At 47.9% G+C, this 26,946-nt stretch overlaps 1 protein-coding gene and 1 pseudogene across 1 annotated transcript in view; one reads left to right on the top strand and one right to left on the bottom strand.

The window, feature by feature from the left end:
- Insr (insulin receptor) overlaps positions 1 to 26,946 on the bottom strand; it is a 900,533-nt gene that overhangs the window by 41,817 nt on the left and 831,770 nt on the right. The gene's annotated exons all lie outside the window — the stretch shown is intronic.
- Positions 22,496 to 23,126, top strand: LOC127672919 (60S ribosomal protein L36a-like; annotated as a pseudogene).

Here is a 26,946-nt window from a genome sequence, read left to right on the forward strand (position 1 = left end):
TGGGAACACTGCAGGAGAAGGAGGAGGAAAGGCTCGGCATTTAATGGGGGACCTGGAGACAGGCTGGGGACAGGTAGGCAGCCATGACAATTTAACCAAAGTGCATCCTACCCTAGTGAATGTCGGCAGAACGTTTGGCCACACACCAAAACTAACTAACTAAATAATCTCTGGAAATTACCAAGGGAGGAGGTTCATATCAATGAAATGGTTAAAAGATCATTTTTAAGCCATTAGGACTGAGCATATCGTTACAATCTTGTTTTACATTTATTGAATCCAGGGAATGTTGCTACCAGAAAATTTGTGAGAATCGGTTCTCTTCTTCCGTCCACATGGGCTGGGGATTGAACTCGTCAGCCTCAGTGGCAAGTGTCTTTATATGCCGAACCATCACACAGTCCAACTAAGCATACCTTTTTTTTTTAATTTTTTATTTATTTTTATTTTTATGTGTATGAGTGTTTTGTCAGCGTGTATACTATGTGCTGCACATGCATGCAGTACCCACAGAGGCCAGAAGAGGGCGTCAGAACCTCTGAAACCTCTATTAAAGGTGGTTGTGCAGCTTCACTGGGAACTGACCAGGTGCTCTGCAGGAACAAGAAATGCTCTTAACAGCTGAGTCATCTTTACAGTCTTTCCCCTGCCCCGGACCCTAACTAAGTATATCCCGGACATAAGACATAAGAAAAATCCGTGGCAGACAAGTTTAGTACAATACTGAAGGCAATCAGAACAGTCATCCTGGTGAGGGTGACATCTGCTAACAGGAGCTGTGGAAACACTTACCGCATATGTAGCAAGGCTGTTTTTTTTTTTTTGTTGTTGTTGTTGTTGTTTTGTTTTGTTTTTTAAGTCAGATTGACTGCATGAAGGGATGCTAAAGAACTGATAAAGCATTAACTGCGGGGGAGTCTAAGCAAGGATGTTTTTAAAGAAGACTTGCATCTGACTGAGTATTGAGGGCGTGGCACGGGAACGGTGGCTGATCATGGTTTATAAATGGCCCAGGACACACCACTCACAGCCCAGCCTCTGCCAAGACATCTCTGAGCGCCCCACACCTGAAGACCAAACTCCACGCAGATGCTGTTCCACCTACCCGGAAGTGCTCAGATTCTGCCCTGATTGGTGGAGACTCGGGTGGGCTCAAGTCCCCGTTTCACGACCCATAAGGCTCCTTTCTCCCCCCAAGGAACCTCCTAGAGATCCCCTGCTGTCCCCCGAAGCTCCCCAGCTGGCACTAACTGAAGTGGAGGCTCCTAATGGAACCCCCCGAGCCTTTCACTCAGAGCCTCTCCGGTGGGCACCACTCTAATTATTCCATGGCCTAATTCCATTTATCTTTTGCGGTCCATTATGTAACCCCAACAGGCTGTGTCTTCCTCGGCAGGTACACAGCCTACACTAATGCACTCTGGGTGACGACAGCCACAGAGACGGAGGGACTTGGCTGGCACCTAATTCTCCTCAACCATAATTTTATAAATGAACAAGGCAGACACATTTTCTGCTTTAAGATAAATATTTTATGAATTGCCCCTCTGGTATATTACATTAGCAGTACATTATCCTTCATTCCTCCCGAGCCGAGGAGAGCAACACACACACACACACACACACACACACTCACTCAGGAGTACATTTGGGTGATATTATCGAATACACTGCTTTTAAAATCTGTTTGTATCTGTTGAGGAAAAATAATTCCGTCATCAAAAGGAAAAGTTCTTTAAATGTTGTTTGGCTATTTCACTGTGAAAGCTGCCTTCAGAGACTTTTTTGTCTGGCCAGGATTTATGATCTACGTTTTTTAAAAAGCCATCAGCTTACTGAATGTTTCTTCCTGGCACACGGGACCACCCAACAAGGTCACACCGGGAAGACTTGCAAACCGTGAGGGAGACTCTGTCTCCCAGTCAGAAACAAGCATTATTTTCTAAAAGAGTCTCTATCTCCCCTGACAGGGTCTCTCTATGTAGCCAAGGGTGGCCTTGAGTTTATAACCCTCCTGCCTCAGCCTCTCCAGTGCTAAGCTTCTAGGCATGTACCAGACCTAGCTCTCGCTTTCTGAGTTCATTTTTTTTTAAAGGCTGTAGCTTGTATGATGCAAGCCTTATTTTTGTAAAACCAAATAAGCTGTGTCTCAATCCCCCCCTCATCCTGCGGGTGTTTTAACTTGGGGGGAGTGAGTGGAGGTGAGAATGGGGTGATGGGGAGACTGGGGGGACCAGAGTGGGCAGGGGTGGGAGGGGTGGAGTGGGCAGGGTAGAAGGGGCGGGAGGGGGCGGGGCGGGAGGGGGCAGGAGTGGGCAGGAGTGGGAGGGGCGGGGTAGGCGGGGTGGGAGGAGTGGGAGGGGCGGGGTGGACATGGGGTAGATGGGAGCGAGCACCCAGCATGGACGAGCCCTGAACGTCCAACGCCACCCTGCTCTAACTGACAAGAAAAACTTGCTTTGTGTTGCAACGGCCCTGTCCACACGTGACATATATTGTGCTTTTCCGAGGTTGTAAGCCAAAGGATGTACGTTATCCAAACACAAATCTCTTATCACCCGCACCCCACCCTGGTCATTATTTGGTAGCTTTATCATCTGGGGCAGATGTACTTAGACGAATTTGGAAGCCACCAGTTTTGTGGACTAATAGGACCTGTGGTAAAAAATAATAAAGATTTGGAGCCAAAAGCAAAAAAAAAAAAAAAAAAAAAAAAAAAAATACTAAACTCTAAGGGTTGTTGTTGTTTTAAATAAGAAAATAAGCCCGCTGGCTGGAGAGGCTGTGCCCACATGCTCACTTACAGAAATGAAATTAAACATGATACCTTTTGAGATTACTCAGGCCTGGATTTATAGAGAGCATTAAATAACCCGACCAAACGCCGTGGCCGTGGAGACAGGAGTCTGCTCTGAGAAGGAAGGACTGGCAGCACTTTGCCTGCCCAGTCTTAGGTTCTCCTGTGTTTTACCTTGGCCACAAATGAAAACATTTAAATTTCTTTAAAATTACATTTGACTTAATTACACCTGGGCCCCCCCATACTTCGAGGCCCCCGTTTTGCCTGCTTTTCCGGCGGCGGCGGCGGCGGCGGATGGAAGAGGCAGGCTCCTCACGCTATAAAGACTTGTTTTTCTCCAGGACGCTCGCTATGTGCAGAATGTTAATAGCCAGCTGAACATGAATAGCTCTGTGGCTCTACTTGAAATATAGAAAAATGGCCCGGACATTAAAAAAGATAAAAGCGAAAAGGGCAGTAATGAATTTAGAGGAAAATGAACATTAATGGCTCTGGCATTACTCGTGTTCCCACACAGCGGATTATTGGAAATCTGTCAAGCACACCAAATTATCTACTCGTCGGCTGCTGCGGGGCCCTCTACAGCCATCCAAAACCAGCAAAAGCAAGACAATTTAAGCTAATTTTACTATTTATAACAATAGAACAGGCCATTAAGATAAATTAATGTCATTATCAAGTTTCTATGAAAATGACAAATGCCGCTCTCTGGAGCAACTTAGGGGCTGTTCACGTTAATGAAACCCACCGCGCAGGTACTAAAGACAGACACTCCACGTAATTATATTCTAGTAGTCTGTTTGTTTCCTGGTCATTCATTTGCTTCCCCCACAATTAGTTCTGTACACAATATGGCGGTAACTAAACAGTCAACACCAAGCAACATTAGGACTAATTGGGCCATTAGGATGTAGTTTCCAGCCTTTCTTCTTCCTAAAGGGGGTTGGGAGTAAACAGAGCGGAGGGACAATGGTGGGGGTCGTCTTCATTTAAAAAGATACAAACAGAGTAATCAGCCAGACAGGTGAAGAAGGGCCCTGCACAGAATTCCCCCCGAATCTGGGGATGCTCACAAACTCGGCACGCAGTGAACTCTCCCGCTCTCCCCTCCTCCATCCAGGGGAGCTGTCACATCAGGATGACCCAGCACCAGCAGTGTGGGTTGGAAGAGAGCCATCCAGAGGTGCCAAGAATTCCGCTTGCTCGAGAATCCTGGCAAACCTACCAGCTGGGACAGGGCTGAGTGACTCAGGGTTTGGCTAGGGGAGAGCCGAGGTCTGCAACAGGGTTGTGCTGTCTGTGGTCTTTAGTCATTGTCTTGGGGCTAAATTATTGTGGGGATTATTCAGGGACTGACAACAGCACAGACACAGATCATCTTTCCCTAAGTCAGAGATCCGTGGGGGTTGGTCACAGAAGACACAAGATGTGTGTCACGTCACTCTCCACCCTGGAGCTGCGGGTGCCGTTCTGATGTACAGGATGGGACTCACGAGGCCTCTCCCGGGGGTGTGCAGCTGCCAGGGCCACACTGCCCTCCAGTCTGGGATCCGTGAGCACGGGCTCACCTCACTTAACTTTGCTCTCAGCCTGTGGTTCTCAGGAGAGAAGCAGCAAACAGATAAGAACCCCAAAGATCTCAGAGTTAACGTGACGGAGTTACCAGTAAGGAGGAAAGCCAAACAAACAAGTAAAATTGGCACGGCGTGCATAGGAGGGTTCCTGAAAGTCATATCCGGTGAGACCTTGGAGTGGCAGCCCCTGTATCACATCATCTCCCAGGGCTTAAAAATACAACAGCTGAGGATACCTTAGAGAGGAGCTCTAAGGTCCCATCTGTGGCTGGCTTGGGAGCCAAGGACCAAGGACTCCTTTTACCTGAGTCTTCCACAGAGGTAAAGGTGTGTGTGTGAGAGGGAGAGAGTGTAAGTGTGTGTGTGGTGTACCACTCGAGCTTAAATACCTGCTGATTCTCATTACAGACAGACCCATCCATAACGGGAACTGCAAGACCAGGGCACGAGACGGTTGCTTAAATCCACGTCAGTCACAATCTCCTCTGGTTCTTTCCCTTCCCATCCAACTCCCATTCCCTGCCTTTAAGGGCCTGCCCCAGGAGGTGTGGCTGTAGTTATACAGGAGCTAGTGGAGCAGTGGCAGGCCATTCTGACTGAGGAAGTCCCCCAATTGAACTCCCTCAGATTACTATGGGCCCTGTCCAGTCCGGTTGACGGCTGAAGCTAGCTAGGGGAATGTCCTTATGGTATCTGATTTATATCTTTACATACAAGAGAAAAGATCTTTGTCTTTCTGTGAGTTGAATTTGCTTAACACCCTGATCTGTCCAGTTTCATGCGTTTTCCCGTGAATGACATAATTTCATTCTTCTTGACGGCTTCTTTATAAGACTTCGCTGAGTATGTATGCCACGTTTTCTTTATGCAGCGACCTGTTGGTGGGTTCCTAGGCTGGTCCCATATCTTGGCTGACGTGAATAAATATGGGTGCTTGGGTGACTCTGAGATTTGGACTTTCTTCAGGTGTTTACCCAAGAGATTGGGGTCATATGGTGGTTCTAATTTTCGTTTTTGGGGGGGGGGCACCTCCATACTGCTTTAGGGTGCTGACTTCCTGATTTGAAGAGTAAATGGCACATAGCCAGGGGCCAGGGCGAAGAAGAGGGACGCCGAGGGGAGGACCCCTGAGAAGGAGCTGTTTGCAAGGGGATCCTGCTTGACTCTGAGGGCTCAGCCACTGTGTCCCTTCCTGCTTAGGGCTGAAGTCCCCAAGGAAGACATGATGCTTTTTCTTCCTTTATATAGTAAGAGGCTTGGGGACTTGAAACCCAGGTTCCATCCTGTTTCTAAGTTTCCTGGCCATGTACCTATTCGACGGGAGTCATGCAGTTAGTAAATTGCCCTATTGCTGGTGGTTTCTGAAAACATGGTTTCGGAGCCAGCTAGACAGGACGGCGATTATCTGCACCAGCTGAAGGACGGCGTTCGCGGCCATCATTAGTCTCAATGTGCAAAGCTCTCCAAATGATGAAATGGCTTGTTCACAGCTCCCCCAAGGAGTGGCCCACTTTATCGTATCAGCTTTGCTGTGAGGAAGCCACGTGACCCAAAGGGGTCTAGCAAAAAGTCCATGGAACAGTCTGGAAGATTCAGCTCACCCCGCAGTGACGGGGCTGCCCTTGCATCCTGCAGAGTCAGAGGCCTGCTGGAGGGGGGGGGGGTGTGTGGCTCCAGGCTATGCAAGCCTTAGCCTGGTGCTATGCTGAGACTCTGGCGGCTTTAGTTAGATCAGACAGGGTACTTTCTGTCTCACGCTTACCCCGGGAAGCAGGTTTCCTTATCAGAGAAAACGAAGCTTAAGTCCATAACCGTGCCCGTGCCCGTGCCCGTGCCCGTGCCCGTGCCCGTGCCCGTGCCCGTGCCCGTGCCCGTGCCCGTGCCCGTGCCCGTGCCCGTGCCCGTGCCTGTGCATGGTACCGCTAATAGATACAGAGTTGCTAGAATTCAGGGCACCTGCCCGAGAGAGGCTCAGAGCTGTGCTCCCCAGCCGGCATTTCCCTCCTGAGGCTTTTCCACCAGCAAGTTGAAGGTGGCAGAATCCTGACCCCATCACCTCCTGCCCCTCCCCTTGGCCCGGTTTTTTAATAGATCTCGAGCCTCAGCTTTTCCGCCCATGAGATGGGGTTGAGCGTTATCCCCATCTGATCATTAAGACCGTCAAGACAAAATTTTTCCCAACCGCAGAGCCTCTTTGACCCTCTCTGGTTGATTTCGGAGCTTCTAGTGCCTCGCTAGCGGATTGCTGACTGTGACAACCTCATTCTGCAAAAATCACACGGGCTTTTACAGATCTTTACGGGAAGGAAATAGGCTAATGCACTGTTTCCCCGAGTGTACCGGCGCCCGATCTTCCTCTAATGGGCTCAAATTGCAGTTTTAAAATCTAAACCATGAACTTAAACCCTCCACAGACATGCGCAGGGGCGATGTCCTCACTTCTTATGTTTCCAGAGAAAATGAAAGCTGAGAGAGAGAGAGAGAGAGAGAGAGAGAGAGAGAGAGAGAGAGAGAGAGAGAGAGATAGATAGAGAGAGAATCTGACCTGTCTCCCAATAGCAGGGTTTAGAGCGCAGGGATGGGGGGGACCTCCACCAAGCTCCTCCTAAAAGTGAGTGGTGGGGACATTTTAGGACCCGCTTCTTATTTCAGAATGGGTTAGGCTTCAAGCATAGATTGATCCTTCGTGATGCTGTTCCTCTGTAATCTCTCTGTCTTGAGAAAGGCAAGTGTACTGGCTGGTTTTGTGTGTCAACTCGACACAGGCTGGAGTTATCACAGAGAAAGGAGCTTCAGTTGGGGAAGTGCCTCTATGAGATCCAACTGTGAGGCATTTTCTCAATTAGTGATCAAGGGGGGAGGGCCCCTTGAGGGTGTGGCCATCCCTGGACTGGTGCTCTTGGGTTCTATAAGAGAGCAGGCTGAGCAAGCCAGGGGAAGCAAGCCAGTAAGGAACATCCCTCCATGGCCTCTGCCTCAGCTTCTGCTTCCTGACCTGCTTGAGTTCCAGTCCTGACTTCCTTTGGTGATGAACAGCAATGTGGAAGTGTAAGCTGAATAAACCCTTTCCTCCCCAACTTGCTTCTTGGTCATGATGTTTGTGCAGGAATAGAAACCCTGACTAAGACAGCAAGACAGGGCCTGAGAGTCTCCCCAGTGGTGAGGGACCATGGCTCAAAGGCCACAACTCTGATGGCCCCAAACCACTAACTTGTGTCACCTTCAGCCGGAAGCTGACCTCACCTTTCTAATACTGCTGCCCTATTTCCACCCAGGCCCTCTGTGGCTTAGATCCTTGTGAATCACTGTTGCCTTTAATAAGTACTTTCTAGCCAAGAACTGGTAAGCTAGCAATTAACACCTTGTATGGCCCAGCACCATGTGAGGGCATCCATTCCCTGGAGACATGGAGAGTCCCGTAAGACAGACGTGGTTTCATACTGGAACTGAGGGGCTAGACTTGGATTTAGTCACCTACTTGCCACACCCGCATACTTGGCTGACAGGACAAGACAGTAGCTAGATCACTTCTGATCCTTCCTTTGCTAGACTGCCCTGCCCTGCCCTGTGAGCATCCAGGACCCACCATGACAGAGCACTGTAATGCTGGTAGACAAGGCGAGAGTGATGCTGTGACTAAGTCAGACTTTCCGCCACGGAGATAATGGTCCTGGTCGTGCTAAAATAAGGCTTTGTTCTTAAAAATAATTTTCTTTCGGTTTATGTGTGTGAGTGAGTGCGTCGTCATGTAGAGAGGTTTGCGTGCATGTGATGTGAACCTCTGTGTGCACGTGCCTGTAGAGAACAGAAGAGGGCTTTGGATCCCTTGGGCCTGAAGTTATGCTACGTCATGAACCACCCAATGTGGGTGCTGGGATTCGAACTCTAGTCCTTAGGACTGAGCAGCAAGCTCTTTTCATTGCTGAGCCATGTCAAACTTTCCTCTTTGTAAGTGGATTTTTGCAGGTGTTTTGTTACAAATGGGAACGCGGCCTCCAGCACTGGACTTCTAGACAGGGTTTCTCTGTGTAGCCCTGGCTGTCCTGAAACTTACTCTGTAGACCAGGCTGGCTCAAACTCAGAGATCCACTTGCCCCTGTGTCCTGAGTGCTGGAATTAAAGGCATGTCACCATTACCTGGCTCTTCCCTGATTTTTTAAAAACATTTATTTTATATGTATAAATGTTTTGTCTGCATGTACACATATGCACCATGTGTGGGCATAGTCAGAAGAGGGCATCAGATCCCCTGGAACTGGAGTTACAGATGGTTGTGAGTTGCTGCACAGGTGCTAGGAGTTGAACCCAGGTCCTCTGCAAGAACAGCAAGTTCCCTTAACCCAGTGGTCCTATCAGTCACAACCCATTTAGGGATTACTACTGACCTTTCCATGGGGGTTTCTAAGACCACCAGAAAACAGATGTTATGATTCATTATGATTCATAACAGTAGCAAAATTACAGTTATGAAATAGCAATGAAAATAATTTTATGGTTGGGGCCCCCCACAATACGAGGAACTATATTAAAGGGTCACAGCATTAGGAAGGGTGGGAATCACTGCCTTAACCAGCCCCCCACATCCCCCAGTATCTTTGAGTGTTGTCATGAAGATGGGTCCCACAAATGGCCTCCCAGTTCTCCTGTGGTCAGCAGAACTTTCCAGAATAGGCCTTGCTGCACTTGAGACCAATTGACTGTGGTGTTTACTGTCTCCTATCAGTGTGGAAAGGAACACATTTGGTTCCTGTGAGTGCCTCTGGACAGACTCCAGATGGAGCCAGGGTATGGCCTTGGCCTTTCAAAGGCCTCCTCTAAATCTTAGCCAGAAGTTTCTAAATATATGCTTTTAAGAATGTCCAACTCCAGGGCTGGAGAGACGGCTCAGCGGTTAAGAGCACTGACTGCTCCTCCGAAGGTCCTGAAGAGTTCAAATCCCAGCAACCACATGGCGGCTCAGTAATGAGATCTGACGCCCTCTTCTGGAGTGTCTGAAGACAGCTACAGTGTACTTACTTCAAATAAATAAATCAAAAAAATTGTCCAACTCCCATGTTAGTGGGGTTTCTATTACTGTGACAAAGATTTGAGTATTGTAGGGAGGGAATTTGTACTCTGGTTCACGGTTTCAAAGGTTTCCCTTCATGGCTAGTAGGTCCTTTTGTTTGGGGTCCATGGAAAGAGAAGGAACATTGTGGTGGGGAGCATGGAGGAGAAAAAATATTCACAAAACAGTCAGGAAGTGGAAAAGGGGGGGAAGAGGGAAGGACTAGAGAGATGGCTCAGTAGTTCAGAGCACTTTTTGCTGTTGCAGAGGATTGAAGTTGGGTTCCCAGCACCTCCGTGGTAGCTCACCATTATTAGTAATTCCAGTTGCAGGGGACCCACTGCCTCTTCTGATTCCTGTGGGCGCTGCACACAGGAATGGTTATGTCCAGATACGCCCTTTGTGAGCAGGCAGACAAAAACCTAACTTTCTCAGACCACGATCTACTCTTAGAGGTTCCATTCCCAGCCCCAAGTCACCACAGGTTGGGCCCTTGCCTTTTTAGCTCCTGGGGCTTTGAAAGAACCTTTCTCAACCATGGTTACACCCAACCAGCTTCTTGGAATGAGATGAAACACACATTTCTCCCTTAGTTGATTTGTTAAATCGTGTATGGTTTGGGGCTGGAAAGATGGCTCAGAGGTTAAGAGCACTGGCTGTCTTTGCAGAGATAATGATGTTCAATACCATCACCCACACGGTGGCTCACAACCCCTATAATTCCAGTTCTAGGGGAGCTGATGCCCTAATTTCATCCTTAGTGGGCACTGCGCATGCGTGGTGCACCTACACCCACACAGGAAACAACACAGACATAAAATGAAAACGAATGAATCTAAAAAGTTAAAGAATGTGTAGTTTGGCATTTTCCCCGCCTTGCCATGAGCTGGAAGAGCTTCTCTGGCAGACATGTCGGGGGCACCTGGGAAAGCTGCCCAGGTCCTGACTTGGCGATAGAGGTCTGGCCCATCATCCAAATTTAGCCAACAAAACACTGCAAAGACCAGTGTGTTTCACTTCGGTTTGTGCTCATCAGAACTCGTGGAAGGTGGGAGGTGTCACGGGAGCGGTTCTTGCTCTTTGAGGATTGGTTTAGCTTCCTCTACATTCTTTAGACGGAGGCTGGACCTTGTGTTATTTGTCTTCTGTGGACATGCCTAGGCCCTTGCACTTTACAGAGATGCTGGGAGCATGCTAACCCCAGACGGTTAGACTTCCGGGTCTCCAGCTGTTGGACTTCCGGGTCTCCAGCTGTTGGACTTCCGGGTCTCCAGCACCGTGAGCAAATCGCATTCCTGTACAGTCATGTGCTTTTCCTATACTGAGGCTTGCAATGGTGTTTTGCCCTAGCAACAGAAAACAAGGCCGTGTCAGCAGAATTCTCCCAGGCCTGATTCCAGGGAATGAAAGCCCAGGACTCACAAGTAAGCACATCAGGGGGGAACAAGACCAAAAGCAGGCACACAAGTTCTGGAACACTGAAGCCCATCTTCCCCATGCAGGTTAGGACCTGGGTCTGGGCTGCACTCTGCGGGCACCCACCTGACTTTGAACAAGTCCTGTAATTCCTCTAGGCCTGGCTTTTCTCATTGGGACTAAGATATCTAATATTTCAAAATTCCATTCCTAAGGTTTAAAATGACCGTGCTGGATTTGTGTGTGTGTGTGTGTGTGTGTGTGTGTGTGTGTGTGTGTGTGTGTTGGGGCCCAAGATCATCATACCCAAAATAGGATTCACTTTCAATCTATTCATTACAGGACAAGGCAGGAGAGGGGCCCCCTCTCCTCCAGAGATGCCACCCACAGAAGAGGAGGAGGAGGGTGGGTCTGTTTGTAATCACTCAATTCCTCAGAATAGCAACACAAATTTACATTGCACGCGCTAGCAGTCAGCACATGTGGCAGATACCCAGGGAGGCAGGAGCTGGCAAATCCGGGCCATCTCTTTTTGTTGCTGTTGTTTTGCTTTTGTTTTTGTTTTTTGAGACAGGGTTTATCTGTGTAGCCCTGGCTGTCCTGGAACTCTGTAGACCAGGCTGGCCTCGAACTCAGAAATCTGTCTGCCTCTGTCTCCCAAGTGCTGGGATTAAAGGCGTGTACCACCACTGCCCGGCAAATATGGGCTACCTTGTCCTTATCTCTTTCACGGAGACATCCCCACTGTGACTCTTAGAACAACAGCAAGTCACAGGACCAGCCACTTCTATTTACTGAGATTTTCTAGTTGTTTTGGGTTCAACTTATTTGATAAATCGGGATTTTTTATTATCAAGCCAATAGTCGCAACAAATTGGGACTCAGTGTAATGTTTAGAGGCTATGATCCAGAGCAGCTGAATTCTGTCACAATTACAACTTGCAGTGAGAGTCTGCTCAGGCATTTCTCCAAGTGGGAAAGCCAGGGAGGGAGCTGACACTGCGCGCTCAGCTCCCCGCTCAGCTCCCCACTCGCTAGCACTAGCCTGTGGACTGGGGAATGGAAGTCTGACCCAGGAAAGGCCCCCTTTGTCCCTTAGCTCCTGGTCACCACCAGCGTGTGATATCTGTCACCAAGGTTCAGCTAATTCTACCCCAAGTGAACAATGACTTTGGGGTGAGACATTTTTCTTTCAGATGGTGCCCTTGAGTTTGTGGGGGGCTGGGTGGCAGCCATTTCTGTTCATTCAGAGAGATGAGGTGTGTGAGCATCAAGGTCTGACCTGGGATGAGAAACTGAGAGAGGAAGCCCCCAAAAAGGGAGGTGTCCCCCAGCCCCGGGGACTCCCGTCCTCTCCTTTCTGGTCACCGGGAAGGCAGACCGCCTCAGGCTGCTGTCCAAGTGAAGGACGGAGCTTTCAGGCTGTGGAGATGAGTTCAGCAGGAGGGAAAACAGGCATTACTAACTCCCTTTCTAATCAGTATCATGAGGCGTTTTACAAATTAACCACTTTCCTCCAACACTTACCATATTGAGTGGCTCTAGGTACAGCCATCAGGGCGGACCCTGCCATCTGCATTTAGAAAATTGCCTATACATTTATTAAAGTGAAATTCACCCATTAATTAATGCCGTTCCCCCATGAAGACTCTCATTAGCACATTGAGCTAATTGCTGAAACCGCAGGTCCAAGGGTTGGTGGTGGGGATTTTTTTTTTTTTGTGCTATTCCCCCCCCCACCCCCATTACAGTAAAATTCGCTCCAGCTTTGCCCTTTGTGTGATTTGCAAAGAGATATGACGGTATGGGAATAAGCTTTGGCAGCAGGAACTGAGTCTTCTTGCAGAGTCCCTTTCCTTCTGTGTGAGGCACAGACAGCTGGGTACGGCAACAAGAGATCCTTCATGCAGAAGAGAGGCCCCAGCCTATAGCCAGCTCTGCAGTGCCAGTGTCCCGGATGTTGGGATTGGATGGTTAGAAGACCGATTTTGGAAGGGTCCCCAAGGCCCATTTGGTTGCTCTGCCATACACTGTATCTCTTCCCTTCCCCTAGCATCCTGTGGCTCTCACATCCTTTCCAATAAGCAGATAACAAAGGGAACTCAAACAGATCAAAGGGCTTAGGTGTGTTTCTTTCAGTGGGAAGAAGGCATCTGGGGCACCCGGAAACAGGGCGTGAGAACTGCGGTACAGACCCGCCCGCACCTCCCTGCTTGTCTCAGTCCTCAGTTGTTTTTTCTTGTTTTGTTTTGTTTTGTTTTTTTCGAGACAGGGTTTCTCTGTGTAGCCCTGGCTGTCCTGGAACTCACTCTGTAGATCAGGCTGGCCTCGAACTCAGAAATCCGCCTGCCTCTGCCTCCCAAGTGCTGGGATTACAGGCGTGTGCCACCACCGGCAGTCCTCAGTGTTTTGGAGAAGATCTTTATTTACTCTAGCAGGCCTGAGGCCCTGGGTTCGAGCCCTGGCACCAAGAAAATCCAAAACTACAGATGCTGGCTGATTATGCAGGATGGGGATGAGTTTAATCTCTTACACATCACAATGGTGTTTGAGGTTTATATTTCCAAGCTCACTCCGCATGCTGCCCTGTCCTTCCTTCCCGACACTGGATCCTTGGGAAGTCAGGGTAGTGAAATAAATAATAGAATTCCCCACCCATCATCATGGAGGTTCCGATCCCTGGAACTCCAAATGCCACCTCACATAGCAACGAGGACTTTGCAGATGTGCCAGGGTAAGGATTAGAGATCGGCATGGGATCCGAATTACAAGAGAGGCCTTGACAGCCACTCGTGTCCACAGGAAAGCAAGACAGAGCATGAAAATGCCAAAAGCAGATGCAGAAACTCTGGAGCCCACTTAAGTCCTCTGCAGTGAACAGAAAAGTCCCCTTCCCCAAAAAGTGCCCCCCACCTCCAGCGTCTCCAGGAAACCGACTTTGAACTTCTGGTTGCCAGAATTGTAGGAAGAGAAGGGTGTGAGGTTCCCAGCTGTTTGGGTTGTATTCTCTTGTGGTTGGAAGGGCACAAGGAATCCACCAGGTGGATTAGGAAGAAAGGGAGCGTGCGCCAAACCAGGAAGACACCAAGACAGCGTCAGAGCTTCTGGACTTCCCAGCCTTACGGACAGGCTGTAAGATGCAAACATTTACCTTCGCAAGCAGCCGGAGCTTCTGCCCACCAGGGTGGTGCTGACAGTCTGACCCTGGGGCCTTAGAGCTTGCCTCACTTCCTGGACCTGTAAAGTGGGGACACGTGCCTGATTCTTACTGGGTAACTTGCAAGGGGGAGATGAAATCGTGGGTATCGTACTTGCCGGGCAGCCTTGCACTGTAGGAACGGCATCCTCTGTCCCTGCCGTTGTCTGCCCAGCCCAAGATGACGAATAGACAATAAATCAAAGCATCAAAGCCAAGACTAAGGATGACATTAATTTATGACCCAAGGTAATTTCATACTATATTTTTAGTGTGTGCTGCCTCCCTTCCCTGAAGCAAACGCTAAACAACTCAGACAAAGGGGAATTTCACTGCAATAGAAACACACACAAATCTCTCTCTCTCTCTCTCTCTCTCTCTCTCTCTCTCTCTGTGTGTGTGTGTGTGTGTGTGTGTGTGCGCTCTACAGGCTCATTGTAAATTATATAAATACAGAAAAACATATCCCCTCCATTTCTCATAATTCTGCTTCTATTCTGACAAGCATATTTGAAAATAAATTTCCCATCAATGTCAGGAATATTAAAAAATACCTATACCTTCCTGGGCTTCCAAAAAGGTTGGTTTTATAGCTGTGTTATTGCCTCTCTTTCTCTTTACTGAGTGCTTAATTTATGTTTTTTTTTTGAAATTATCTAAATGCCTGGGCTTATTTATTTATTATGTGTTTTTTTATTTTTATGTGCATGTGTATTTTTCCTGCACGTGTGTGTGTGTGTGCATCACATATGTGAAGAGCCCACAGAGGCCAGAAGAGGGTTTTGAATCCCTTGGAGCTGGAGTCACAGATGACTGAGCTGCCACGTGGGTGCTGGGAATCCAACTCTAGTCCTCAGCAAGAGCAGCCAGTGCTCTTAACCACTAAGCCATCATTTCTGCCTTGCCTAGCTAGTCTTTAAAATCCCTGCGTGGCTGGCTGCAGAGATGGTTCAGTGGTTAAGAGGACTGGCTGCCACTCTTCCAGAGGTCCTGAGTTCAAATCCCAGCAACCACATGGTGGCTCATGACCATCTATGAAGGGATCTTCTGGCATGACTCCTACAGTTAAAATAAATAAATAAATAAATAAATAAATAAATAAATAAACTTAAAAATCCCTGCATGGCAGCTGTGATGGCACACACCTTTACTTGGGAGGCAAAAGCAGGCAGATCTCTGAGTTCAAGTTCAGCCTGGTCTACACTAGTCTACAGAGTGAGTTTCAGGACAGCCAGGGATACATAGAGAGACACTGTCTGGAAAACAAGAAACAAGACACACACACAGACACACAGACACACACACATACACACACACTTCCACGGCATTCAAAGGCCCCTTTCTCTCTCTCTCTCTCTCTCTCTCTCTCTCTCTCTCTCTCTCTCTCTCTCTGTGTGTGTGTGTGTGTGTGTGTGTGTTCTGTTCTTCCATTACATAAACGTATAACAATTTGCCAGCCTGAAGCCAAAGCTCAGTATCATAATTATAGGTTTCAGAAGTTAACAGTGGCTGGTCCTGGTGAGTCACACCTTTAATCCCAGCTCCAAGGAGGCAGAGGCAAGTGAATCTCTGTGAGTTCAGGACAGCCAAGGCTACATAGTCTCAAACAAGCAAACAAACAAAATCCATATAGTCTGGGACAATAATTGGGTCATGAGTGGGTAGCAGGGTGAAATTTTTATTTCAAGAACTTTCCGACAGTATAAAAAGATCCTCCTTAGTCTAGCACATGGAGGGAAGGAACCCACTTTCTCAAAGAAGGGATGGCATCCAAGATTGCTTTTCTGGCCCAAGTTCAGCTAAGTCTGCCACACCCCCGCCTTGTAGAACAGCCACCAGGGGTAGAGATGATGGTTTGCCTATGAAGCCCAGGGTGTGCTGATGGATCAACACTGTTTCTTTTGAAAGTAGAAACATCTGTCAGGCACAAAATGTTGCTCAAATCCAGAGAAGTCCCTGAAAAACAAAGAAATAAAAACTGGGTGTGGGATGTGGGGAAAGGTGGTAAGGTTCATTTTCCAAGGTCATAGCAGGGCCTCAGAATTGGTGCAGGAATGGCCTTAAAACCATGTGTGGTTCATCTTTGAAGACCCTCAAGATTCAAGTCCTGCCCAGTATCTGCAGCTGCATGCATGCATATCTGAAAATGCTAACGTCAGAGACAAGGGAATGAGGATGGGTGGTCACGGCAGGCTTAGGACGACTCTTCAACAGTGACACCTAGTGGCTGCCATCTGAAACTGCAGGACTGGCACCCGGAGATATCAATCTATCAGCAGGTAGGGTCCAAGGCCAATCAAGAATTCAGAAGTGTTGGAAGGGAACTTTGTGAGGGGCATATTGGAATCGCAGTTCTGAGCCCTCTATCAATTCATGTGAAGAAAGAATATGAAGAAAGATGTGGCCATTGTGTTACACTGTGCTTTAAAACAAGCCTGCGGTGGACAATGAAATCATATTGGTTGTTAAAAACCTATTAACAAAGACTTAAACAGATCAAAGGACAGTGTCAATTATTAAAGCAGAATGTAAAAGTGTACATAGACATGGCCCTTTTTACCCTATCAAAAAGAAGACCATTGGCCAGGCATGGTGGTGCACGCCTGTAATTCTAGCACTCTGGGAGGCAGAGGCAGGTGGATTTCTGAGTTCGAGGCCAGCCTGGTCTACAGAGTGAGTTCCAGGACAGCCAGGGCTACACAGAGAAGCCCTGTCTCAAAAAACCATAAAAATGAACAAACAAACAAAAAAAACCCTCGGAGTGTCCTGGATGCAGATGTTGCATGCAGAGATGCGGACAGAATCCACCTCAGCAAAAGCAAGCATTTCCTCCACGTCTTTGCTGGAAGTTCTGCTCTGTGGAAGGTGGTTGGCCTTTGATGTCCTTATGAATGAAAAGGGCTGGGGGTAGGAATGTCTAGATGGAACCGGTTTTACGAGCAGCCAGAGAGGAAGTCCCCGGGGCGACATCCCACATTACAGACCCTTCCTTGTCAGCCTTGGGTACCTGGCTCATCTGTCCTCCTGGGACTCCTGCCTGAGCTCTATCCCAGGGTCCTCATTGAACAATGAGTGTGAGTCTTTCTGCTGTGGGCAAGGGGGCTGATCAGACCTGCGACTCTGGGTGACCAGGGGTGTGGCCAGTTACTGACTCTAAGCTCACCTGCAGAAAAAAAGAGTGACCCGGGCCCCCCCAGTCAATGGTGTCTTGCCGGTCATGCTGAGCTATCCTTCCAGTGGGAGTCTTCCACGGTCCAATTCTCTTTATGAGAATGATCCGCTCACCAGCTTTGCTGCTGGAGACAGGAGGGTGTTCGCGCCTTGCAAAGAAGTCTGTGAACCTTTGAAGCCCCAGAGATCCAGGGCTCCCCAACACCCTCCCTCAAAGGGAAATGCTGCCTTCCCTGTGTGTCAGCACACCCTGGGACGCTTTCGAGCAGATGTGTTCTGAGCTGGAGTAAGCTCCTCTCCAGGCTAGACCTCGAGTGTGGGGAGAGGGAAGAGTCAGGCAGTCTGCTGCTGCCTTCCTCTGTAAGCCCCCTGGGCCTGCGTGATGGGAAAATGACCCCTCAATGCCAAGGAGGATAGGGTTAGGGCATCTATATGTGTGATATCTGTGTGATACCTCACACAGAGTCAGCCTCAGCTCTAGCTATACCCTCCCCCAACATTCATCCCTTGTCTAAGTCCCACCTGCCCCCCAGCTGTGGCCTGGTGGCCTTCCCTCAGAGGCCAGGCTCCTGGAAAGCCTCAGCACTAGACTGTGCTCTGATGAATGAAGGGAAGGCTCAGGGTTTATCCAGATGTGTAGTGACAGCTATAAGCCACGCAGTGTGGATACACCGCTGGCGCACCCTGAGAGACACCTGCACTCCTGACCTTAGGCAGGTAGAGAGGAGAACCCCTGCCAGGTTTGGCTGGGGGGGGGAGGGGGGGACGGGGGGGGGGGGGGAGGGAGAATTTCCAGAGGCAATCCTGTAAGGGGACACAGTGGCCAGCAGGGCAAAGATCAGGACCTTCTTGTTCCTTCTGGACACAGCCAGTTGTTGGGGGTGGGGAGAAATATTAGTCAGATTAGCATATTCAAAATGGACATTTGTTTTTCTGAGACTGGGTTTCTCTGTGTAGCCCTGGCTGTCCTAGAACTCACTCTGTAGACCAGGCTGGCCTCGAACTCAGAAATCTGCCTGCCTCTGCCTCCCAGAGTGCTGGGATTAAAGATGTGCGCCACCACCGCCTGGCTCAAAATGGACACTCTTAAACACTCCAAGTAAGCATTAACAAATAAGTGGATACGCAAACTCTGCCTTAAAGGGAAGGGGACCCTGGCACCACACTAAGGACATGTCACATTCATCTCCTCCACTTTGAACCTCCTGGGGGACAGATAGCCTGTCTTCCAGAATATCAACTTGCTATTTGTCCCACTGAAACTGAACTTGTCAACAGGGCATGAATCCTGCCAACACAGCCTGTGGTACAAACCACTTGTCATCCTATGCCCAGTGGTGTCCCAGGGACCAGTGTCTCGGGACCAGTGCTTTCCACAGTTTCAGGTGATGGTTATTTGATGTAAGAATGTAAGAATGACTAGATCCGTCTAGTCATGGCCAGGTACCCAATGCATGGGAGACCGGTGGAGGATTTGACTCTTGAGAATGCTATCTGACCAGTTCGAGTCTCCACCTACCATAGGGTTTCATTGTTGTGAAGGGACACATGCCCAAAGCAACTTTCTTAAAGGACAACATTCAATTGGGGCTGGCTTACAGTTTCAGAGGTTTAGTTCATCATCATCATGGTGGGAAACATAGCAACATGCAGGCAGAGATGCATCTGGAGAAGGAGCTGAGAGTTCTACATCTTGATCCAAAGGCAGCCAGAAGGGGAATCTCTTCTGTCCTGGGAAGAGCTTAAACACAGGACCCCACAAGGCCATACCTCCTCCAACAAGGCCACACCTCCTCCAACAAGGCCACACCTCCTCCAACAGGCCATACCTCCTCCAACAAGGCCACACCTCCTCCAACAGGCCACACCTCCTCCAACAAGGCCACACCTCCTCCAACAAGGCCACACCTCTTGACAGCACCACTTGCCATGGACCAAGCATATTCAAATCACCACACCACCCCAAGAAAAAGGCTTCCACCACAGGTGTCTGCTCTGTCCTCCTAGATTTGGGACTTTGTGGATCATGATGAAAGTCCTGCCATGCTCACGTTCCCACAGGGTATCCAAAGTTGACCTGTGATGGCGACTATGGAGGAAACACTTGCTTTAAACATGCAGTAGCCCCTGACTCCTTAGTCACTATTTTAGTGATGTCTGGTCAACCATGGTAGGAAAATGTCATGTGGAAAATTCAAAAATGCAAACATGAAATCATGCAGATTTCAAACATCTTCTATTAAAGCATTGTTCTATTTTGTAATTATTGATACTAATCCAAGCTGTCATTGCAGATGCTTGGCATGCAGGCCCTGTGTTTAAGCGCAGATGGCTGCAACAAGGCTTGTTCTGACTTATACATGAGTGTAATTCCGGGGTCAGACATCCTTAACTCCACCCCCTTCCTCGTCTAACAATGGCTTCTGCCTCTCTGTGTTTCCAAATGAGAACAGTGGACAGGCCAGAGGCAATGGGGTGTGCCTCCCTGTACCCCAGAAGCAAAATATTTCTGCATCACATGTCAAGGTGATCCTCAAACACTCGACTGAGAGAAGCAAACTGTTAAACCCAGTTGTCCTTGCTAAGGGAGGACATTTATTCTGTTGAAAAAAGAGAGAGTTGGGTTTGAACCTGTGGCCATTGATGAGTCATGTTTCCAGCACAGGCATCATTGGACATCATTTTTTTTTCCAGCTGTATATGCTTCTCCACCAACCACAGGATCATGCATCACCCCAAAATCCCTGCTGTGCATCCTGACTTTGGATGTTCCTCAACATCGATTCTTCTAGCTTCACCTTCTGCCGCCCTCAGTTTGTCTCCACAATGTATGTTTCTGCTTGCCCGTTCTGGCCAGCTTCTGCCTCCATGTGGGTGCTGCTTTTAACACACGGGAAGAAGGCCGACGAGGTGTGTTGAGAAATATTTTAAAAGGTTCCATTTCCTGGGCTGGAGAGATGAAGGTCCTGAGTTCAAATCCCAGCAACCATTGGTGGCTCACAACCATCTGTAATGAGATCTGATGCCCTCTTTTTTTTTTTTTTTTAAAGATTTATTTATTATATGTAAGTACACTGTAGCTGTCTTCAGACATTCCAGAAGAGGGCATCAGATCTTGTTACGGATGGTTGTGAGCCACCATGTGGTTGCTGGGATTTGAACTCAGGACCTTCGGAAGAGCAATCTGTGCTCTTAACCACTGAGCCATCTCTTCAGCCCCCCTGATGCCCTCTTCTGAAGTGTCTGAAGACAGCAAGTGGGGCCAGGAGCGAGCAGTTGGCTCAGTGGTTAAGAGCACTGCTCTTCAGGAAGGTCTTGAGTTCAAATCCCAGCAACTATACAGTGGCTTACAACCATCTGCAATGAGATCTGACACCCTCTTCTGTGTCTGAAAAAGAGCTACAGTGTACTCACATACAATAAGTAAATCTTTAAAAGGTTCCATTTCTTTCTCTTTTTTTAAAGATTTATTTATTTATTATATGTGAGTACACTGTAGCTGTCTTCAGACACTCCAGAAGAGGGCAACAGATCTCATTACAGATGGTTTTGAGCCACCAATGGTTGCTGGGATTTGAACTCAGGACCTTTGGTAGAGCAGTTGGTGCTCTTAACCACTGAGTCATCTCTCCAGCCCCTTAGATAAATTATTAACTTATTTTCCTCATCTGGAAAACAGAAGTGAAACAGTCTCTCTCAGGGCCTTTGAAGGAGAAGAAATAGAAAACCACCCAGCTCTGGGATAGACAGCCCTCTGATAAGATCAAACGTGCCTTCCAGACCAGCCGTGGCAGCATCTCCTAGAGAAACAGTTTATTTCAGCTCTTGGGTTCTGAGCCTGTAAGGCCACTGAGAAGATGTATGCTGCTTAAAAATAAAAGTCATTGTTGAAACTTGGTATTGAAACTCACAATGTGGCCTACCCACAATGGCCCTGGGTTTGTTACTGAGACACCTGGCAGACAGCAGCCTGGTCACTAGGCCTCTGTGAATGGGTGTCCTGGGTGAACATTACCAAGGTGGCTACTCTAGCTTGCACCCACAGACCCTGACTTTACTCCCAAAGTGGGTCCTTAGCAGGAGTAGGCCATCAGTACGCTTCTACTGGGGTACTTGGCCTGACTCTGCAGCCCACATCTCCAGCAAGCTGCCAAATGATGCCCATGGGCTGGCATAGGCTACCTGGAGAGGCTACCACAGCTTGCTGGCAGTTCCAGGCAAGGCCAAGGTGATCCCAGAGGAAGGAAACGTTTGAACCCATACTGTGCAGAAGCTTCTGAATTTTGCACAGGGGTTGGGTTTGAACTGTGCTCCAGGGTGTACAGCCCTCGCTAGAGTACTGTATAGACTAGCATTCCTATTCTGTCCTGTCCTCTCTCCCTTCCACAACTAATAACTACCTGTCCCTCCGTGGTCACAGCTGGAATCCACTCCATGCTGGCTTGCCCATGATGGTGTCTTTCATTCTCCTGCCTCATATCCTCCTGTAAGCTTGGTCCAGGTTTGTCTGCTTCTGCAAGTCCCCTGAGCACGGCTGGTGACATTCTGGGTTATGACTATCATCTGTCAGAGCCCTTTGTTGGGAGCGCTTCAGGACTGAGTGTGGACGTTCTATTTCCATTATTGGCTGAATGGCTGTAATTTATCCAAACAATAAGGAAATCTCTATTGAAACACAAAACCTTCCCAAGCTAAACTAGATGTTCCACTTCTGCATCTTCATAGTCTCAGGTCGCTTAGAGTCCACTAATTTCTGTTCTCTGTCAAAAAGTATGCGAACAACTCAGGCATAAAGGTGCACACCTTTAATCCCAGGCGTAGAGACAGGGGGATCTCTGTGATGTCAAGGTCAGTTTGGGCTACAGAGCAAGTTCCAGGCCAGCCACAGCCACCTAGAAAAACCCTGTCTCAAAAAACCAAACCAAGACAAAGCAAAAAAGTGCAAAAGCAATCAAAAAGGAAAAACTGTATCACAGGGGTGTCACCAAAGCTGACAGCCTGCATTCCGGCCTTGGAAGCCACACAGTAGAAGGAGAGAATCGACTCCTGCGAGTTGTCCTCTGGCCTCTGGTACGTCTCTGTTTTGTACCTGTGACCGGCCCTCACCTGCGCACGCAAGATAAATAATTTTAAAAAATCAAAGTGTATCTCAAGAAGCATTCATGAGATTAACAATTCACGCTGGCTCCTTTCCTGTTCAGCGCGTGCGCAGCTGAGATGGCGATCGCCCGATGCTTGAGTATGGATGTCGGGTCTCTCATTTTCATCTTGTACATACATCTACTGCAAAGATGGTCAACATACCTAAAACCTTAGGGACTTTCTGTAAGAAATGTGGCACGCATCAGCCTCACAAAGTGACCTAGTATAAGAAGGACAAGGATGCCCTGCACACCCAAGAACCGCAAGCAGAGTGGCTATAGTGGGCAGATGTGATGGCTTGGCCCAGGGAGTGGCACTGTTAGAAGGTGTGGCCCTGTGGGAGTAGGTGTGTCACTGCGGGCATGGGCTTCAAGACCCTCATCCTAGCTGCCTGGGAGTCAGTATTCTGCTAACAGCCTTTGGATGAAGATGTAGAACTCTCAGTTCCTCCTGTATCATGCCTGCCTGGATGCCGCCATGCTCCTGCCTTGATGATAAGGGACAGGGACTGAACCTCTGAACCTGTAAGCCAGCCCCGATTAAATGTTCGTTTAAGAGTTGCCATGGTCACGGTATCTGTTCACAGCAGTAAAACCCTGACTTAAGACAGCAGACAAAGCCAATTTTCTGAAAGAAGGCCAAACCCAGAAGGAAGATTGTACACGGGCTTGAGAGCGTTGAGCCCCAGAGCACACCCAAGAGGATGCTGCCATTAGGAAGCGCAAGAATTTTGAACTGGGAGGCGATAAGAAGAGAAGGGGCCAAGTGATCCAGTTCTAAAACTTGTGTTGGCCGCGTGGTGGTGGCGCACGCCTTTAATCCCAGCACCTGGGAAGCAGAGGCAGGCAGATTTCTGAGTTCAAGGCCAGCTTGGTCTACACAGAGAGTTCCAGGACAGCCTGAGCTACACAGAGAAATCCTGTCTTGAAAAAACCAAAAAATAAAAAATAAATAAATTAAAAAAAAAAACAAACTTGTGTTGTCTGGGGAAAATACTGAAGCAGTACAAAAGTTTCCTGACGTGACAGTTACATGACGTAATTAAACACAGCACATGCTGAAAGGTAGGTCTGTGCCCAGGTCCTGCTTCAGGCACCATGACGGTTCTTGGGTGTGTGGCAGGCTGCTTGTGTATGTTCTAGAATGTTTGCGCAATGCCGGAGTGCCTGTGCCTCGTTTCAGAGTGTCTCTGTTGTGAAGCGATGCATAGACTGTGACATTGAGCGTGTAGAGAGGATTAGCAGCGCAGCGGCAGTTTTAGTGACAGTGAGAATAAAGGTCTGACATGGTTGTAGTGAGCTATCCGAGAGCAGGGGAGGGGAGAATGGGGAACACAGTGCATTCTTAGGACTTGGACCGTGCTTTAGTGGCTGCAGAGATGTTCAGCAGTTAAGAGACCTTCTGCTCTCCATTTAATCCCCCTGTCCCACCCCACCCAGCCTGGTCAGGTGACTCACAACCCTCTGTAATCCCAGCTTCAGCTCCAAGGGAACCCAACTCTCCTGATCTCTGTGAGCACACACACACACACACACACACACACACACACAAACCACAAACACACACAAGCCACAAACCACAAGCATACACACATACACACACATACAAGCAACAAACACACACACACACACAAACCACAAACACACACACACTCAAACCACAAACACACACACACACAAACCACAAACACACACACATAATAAAAAATAAATCGTTTTAAATGTCTTAGCTGGGTGATGGTGGCACAACCCTTTAACCTCAGCCCTCGGGAAGCAGACAGTGGATTTCTGAGTTCAAAGCCAGCCTGGTCTACAGGATGAGATCCACGACAGCCAGGGCTACACAGAGAACCACTGTCTCAAAAAAACAAACAAAAAATGTCTTTAATTTCTTCCACATACTAATGAATATACATGATATATGAATATAATGAATATAAATTACATATATATATATACATGTATATGTACACATATATATACACACATATAAATATGTGAATTTCAAGCAGGAAAAAAGACAGGCTTTATAGCAGAAGGGGGCAGATAAGAGTAACTGCATTCTTTGAGGATTAATAAATATTTAAATAAGTATACATTTAAAATGCTTTTATTAAATTTTAAGAATTTTGTATTTTTGATCATACTCACCCCACACACATATTCATTCATCCCCTAACTCCTCGTAGTTCCACCCCTACCAACCTCACTTTTTAAAGTGTTTTTAAGATTTGTTTATTTGTACTTTGTGTATAAGCCTTTAGTTACATATTTACATGTGTACCACATGTATGCAGTGACGATGGAGGGCAGAAGAACACATCAGACAGATCCCACGGAACTGACTTCCAGATGCTTGGGAACCACCACGTGGGTGCAGGGAATTGAACCCAGGTCCTTTGCAAGAACAGTCAGTGCTCTTAACTACTGAGCCATCTCTCCAGCCCGTTCCCCTTTCTCTTTCTCTTTCTTTCTTTCTTTCTTTCTTTCTTTCTTTCTTTCTTTCTTTCTTTCTTTCTTTCCTTCCTTCCTTTTTCTTTTCTTTATTTCTTTTTTTTTTTTTTTTTTTTTGAGACAGGGTTTCTCTGTATAGCCCTGGCTGTCCTGGAACGCACTCTGTAGACCAGGCTGGCCTTGAACTCAGAAATCCGCCTGCCTCTGCCTCCCAGAGTGCTGGGATTAAAGGCACCACTGCTGCCGCCATCACCCGGCTTCCGTTCCCCTTTTTAAAATAATCCATATGTGTACATACATCTTACAGTCATTTGTTTCCATTGTCCTATACAGAAAAGATCTTACTGCATCATGTTCAAAAAAAAAAAAAAAAAAAAAAGCACCTGACTCCCAGTCCCATACATGGGTGGATCTTTGTGAGCTGATTTTTTTTTTTAAGTAACACTACAGCATACACTTATCATGCTTTTTTAGGATAATATAGGATACAAACACCTTTTTAGAACTTCATAAGTGCCACAACTTGCTATCCAAAGGACTATTTCCCTGTGAGTAGTAAAGAGAACCCTATTTTGTTTGCTACAACCACAAGCCTCTGTTATCTTGTGGCTTGGAAGCAACACCATAGATATAGATATAGATATAGATATAGATATAGATATAGATATAGATATTGATATATAGATATAGATATAGATACATAGACATAGACATAGATATAAATAATATATATAAATATATTATACCCCTGTTCCCACAGACTCCTCCCAAGTCACTCTCTGACTGAGAACTCAGCCACAGCAAAGAGCCTCTCTATCTTTGCCCTGAGAGCCTGGGGTTAAATCTCAGGGCCTCGGGCGGGGCAAAGGTGGCTCAAATCCCAGCACTTGGGAAGCAGAGGCAGGTGAGTCTCTGAATTCAAGGCCAGTCCAGGACTGCCCAGACTAAACAGAGAAAGCCTATCTTGGAAAAGAAAAAAAAAACCAAAACCTGCAGACTTCTGATACTGCCCCTTAGCCTTCTTTCCCAGGCCAAAATAAGGAGAAAAACAGAGAGGTCAAGAATTTGAGAAGAAGCATTTGTCTTTAGGTCAAACAGCTCAACCTACACCTCTTCCCTTCCCACCTGGCCACCTGGTGAAAAGGGAGAAACAGCAGCAGAGAGGGCAAAAGCCTGCGAAGACAGGGAGAACACGGGCCTGCGAAGTCAAGATCCCGGTGGAATCTATTTCCAGAAGTCTGCTGAGCGCCAGCAGACTCCAGATCCCCGTGAGGCGGTGGGCGTGGGAACCAGAAGGGAGGCTTTGTTCTGGCTCCGCATCGGGGAGTGCAGTTAATAATTACAGTTTTCTTTTTTTAAACGCTTCTTCAGCAAGGCCAGAGTGTCACCGAGAGAGGAGGAACAGTAATAGGGAGATGAAAATGTATAAATAAACCCAGCAAGGCATGACAAAGATCATGCTGGGACCTCCACGCAGGAATCAAATGACATCCTTTTATGATTGGCCTGGTCTCCACCCCGAATTCCATGTCTCCTGTCCGCTGGCTTCCTCTCTCCTTCTTGCCTTTCAATTAGAAAAAAAAAAAAAAAAAGTGCCTGGATGCTCACAAACAATGTCTCCAGTAAGACCCGCCATGCCACAACTCACTTGAGAACTTGTTGAAGGAATGTGGGTCTTGGCAGACAGTAGCAGAAGCATCAACACTACGACAAATCCATCTATGGCTACAAAATGCAATGGGAAAAAATTCCGAAACCATCTGCCTCGTGCTGACCTGAATTCTCCCCAGAGGAAGAGCGCAGAGAGGATGGAGAACAGAGTCAGCCAGGGCACGGAGGCGTAGGAAGAACAACTCCTGCCTCTCAGCCCTGCCGGTTCCAGCCTCAGCTGCAGCCCTGCTGTGGTCAGGTTCACCATGAGCTCCTCTTTAGTAGCAGTTCCACTGCAAACCCTGCGCCTGCCTCCCCTTCCTGTAAGATCTAACCACCAAATGATCGTGATGATAAACGATTACGCCTCATAGCTTTGAGACATGGGGAAATACAGTTGAAACTGGGCGGGACATTTCCTCCTTTCAGGCTAGCTTTTGTGGCACCAGAAGGTGCTGTTTAGGCTGCTGGGGGAGAGAAATCACTAATGGCTTTGC

The sequence above is a fragment of the Apodemus sylvaticus genome, chromosome 22, assembly GCF_947179515.1.
Source record: "Apodemus sylvaticus chromosome 22, mApoSyl1.1, whole genome shotgun sequence".
Classification (NCBI taxonomy): Eukaryota; Metazoa; Chordata; class Mammalia; order Rodentia; family Muridae; genus Apodemus; species Apodemus sylvaticus.